The sequence below is a fragment of the Tyto alba genome, unplaced genomic scaffold (genome assembly GCF_018691265.1).
Source record: "Tyto alba isolate M040663 unplaced genomic scaffold, T.alba_DEE_v4.0 Super-Scaffold_2, whole genome shotgun sequence".
NCBI classification, from domain to species: Eukaryota; Metazoa; Chordata; class Aves; order Strigiformes; family Tytonidae; genus Tyto; species Tyto alba.
In genome coordinates this window covers 19581402-19584629 of record NW_024881282.1, presented here as the reverse complement: position 1 = coordinate 19584629, position 3228 = coordinate 19581402, and positions in this window count along the sequence as shown.

Here is a 3228-nt window from a genome sequence, read left to right as displayed (position 1 = left end):
CAGCCGCTGTCCTGCCCCGGGGCCCGCCCGCAGCGGCCCCGCGGCTCTCCCCGCAGGCCTGAGGGGGGGGTGTCGCGGCCCCTCGGGGGCTGCGGGCGCGGCCTGTGCCCGCCTCTGCTCTGTCAGGAGCCGAGTGCCGCCTTCCACGGCATCGGTGGCGCGGAGATGAGCTGGGATCTCCTCGGGCCCGCTGAGCCCCGAGTGGGGCTCACAGGGCCAGGGCAGGAGACTGAGGCAGAGCCAGGATGGTTTTGGCCCAGTCAGAGCCAAAGTGTCAAGGCCGATTAGAAAAAATGTGTGTATCTACAGCTGAGATTAGCACAGTGCTGGCTATGTAACTACAGCTGAGGAGGGGAGTGCTCCAGTCTGGACTCTCAGTCACTGTGGAGCAGTTGGCACTGTCCCTTGTAGGGGTTTAGGATCTCCGATGTGCCCTGCTCCAGCTAGCACCTCTGGTTTGTTTCCCCAGAAACAGCCCCGCGGTGTTGTTTCCCCACCAGACCCTGGGGTGGTTGGAGTCCCGCAGGAAGACTGGGGCTGGCCACCACGAGGCCACCTCGAGCTGCCTCGGAATGGCCTCATCCACCCGTTCCTCCTGCCGAGGTGGCCTACAGCAGACACCCACTACGATGTCACTCGCTGCTGAGTAAAATGGAAGCCTATTTCAGAAGGTGAGAAACTTGCATCATACGTCTCTAAATGAGATTGAGGTGAGACTAACCTCTAATGACTCCTCTGTCCATTCTGTGCTAGTTTACCAGTACTTTCAACAGACGTGTAAGGCAATATATTCAGGGTCTCTGGCACAACCCACAAAAACAAGCATCTGTAGTACTCTGGGTCGTAAAAGATATGGTCCACTGAAATGGTTTGCACTAAAAACAGCCTTTGGAATTTATCACTTGAATTAAATCTTTGGGGCACTGTGATTAAACCCTGTGTGTCTTTTGAGGCATTTTGTATAAGGATAGTCAAATATGAAAATACTAATCAGGAATGAGGGAAAATAGGTTCATAAGTCATACAAGCACTTCAAGGACTGTGAACCACCAGCTTGGTACCACAGAAATACAAGACATCAGCTTCACAAACCAGGCTGGAATTGAAACAGGATGATCTGGCATTCATAATGTGATAAAGTGATTTGATGTCATGGTTTCTGAAAAGTCATTGAGTTGAGGGTAACAGTGATTTTTAGTGGGTTTGGTAACTTATGCATTACAAGTCAGTAGCACTCATGAGCAGTATCTTAACTTTGGACTGTTTGGAATCTGAATCAGGTTTTGACTCTGAGGAAAGACTTTATTTCAAATTGAAATAAAAACTCTCCTTTGCAGTTGTATCCTCAGGTGACAGGCTGGGGCAAGGCAGCTGCCCATTTAGCCCAGTCCAGTCTAACCCCCTGAGCTATACGCTGTGCCTGGCCTTGTTACTTCAACACCTTCAAGTGCCGTGCGTGACAACATGACTAATCATTGCCATGACAAATCTTTTTATATTACTCTTCGTATGATAAACCAGTATCTTTTTCTCAACGCTTTCCGAGTAGTATAAGCATGTCACACTTGGCTTTGCAAAACATGACTTTTAGGCACTTACTTTATATGCGTTGACTTTTCTGGGAGGGGTCTGCCTTAAAAAATCAGAGGAGAAGGAGAGGAAACAACAGCACAGACATTAAATTGCCGGTGAGTTTAAGGCTTCAAGTCTCATCTAGACAATATTCTAATTCTGTGCATTAGTTGCATCATATTGTCTGACTAGCAATCTCATTGATTCAAATAATAATAAGAAGAAGAATCACAGAAGGGCAGCAAATGAGACTCCATTACATGGGAATTGAAAGAGTGCTATGCGGGCTCTGAGACATCTGAATTATAACAAATTGACTTATACACTTTGGCAAAACTGAGGTTCTTCCATGACTTTGAGAAGTTACTAAGATATTACTAAGATATTAGTATCATTGTCATATACTTTGATTTATAATTTTCTCGGAATTTGAGAGGGTTTAAGATATCTATACAATGAAATACTGGGGAAAAAAATCTTTAATAATAAAAAGTCTGTCCTGGTTTTGATGCAATATATGATAATACTTCAATCAATAAATTCAGAATAGCAGCCATATGCACCTTTATGTGAATCTATAGGGATTTCAACCACTCATGTCTGTTTTCTAAGAGAAAACAGACAAGGCAGTGAGGCTTCAATGGCTTCAGGTAGAAATTCCCAGTGACAGAATGTGCCACCCGTGCCCTTGACAACAGCTGACCCAGTGGTGAGGCCAGTATGGAGCCCACGGACTGTGTCCTGCCTCATCCTGTTGACTGAAGGACATGACTCTGCTCTTTGTAGTGACACCAAGCTGCCATTTTGTAAAACATGACCCGCTCGTTTTCATATGCTCTGTGATTAGCTCACAGCCATTTCTTGACACCAGTCACCCCTTCCTGTCAGCCCTAGAAGGGTCTCAGAGCGGGAAGGCCCCTCCCACAACATGCACAGAGCCCACCATGTGGTTTCAGATGCCATTTTATGGCAGGTGATCACCGTTTCCGACAGTCTCATGGCCCACATGTTTTCATCCTGGCCTGCGGCCGGGTGGCCGGACCAGCCAACCCTTATAGCTTTCCCAAAAGTATGTGGCAACGGGAAGCTCTTGCCTGCCGCATGCGTGGCAGTTGCTGATGATGTCATACCCCCACGTTTCACACTGTTTCCAGCTGTGATGGGACAGTTGTCATGTTTTGAAATCATCATACCCACATGATCTCAGAGCACCCCCTGACTGGCTCCCCACTTCCTTTATGTCTGGAAGTGTTCCTGTATAACGTACAGATTTATATAGAGAGATTGCCATACATATGGAAATGTATATATATGGACAAGTTTATTCTTAAGAGGATGCTGCTTTTGGGTGCATTTCATTGTGCCCATCAGGAGCTGACAGCGACTAATCTCTCAATCCTGTCCCACCTCTGTGAGTCAATGTCTCTGCTTCAGATCTGGTTGTCCTGAGAAACTGGAAGTTTATGACCTGCTACTTCAGATGTCAACAATACATGCTGTTTTTATAGCCCTCTTCCTGCTGGTATTTTGTACCCATGTGTTCACATTTCCTTACCATTCATACCAATACAAACATTTTTATTTGTTGTGGTTTGAGCTCAGAGGGCAACTGAGGTCAACGTAGCTGCTCGCTCAGCCCTTCCGCCTCAGGTCTGG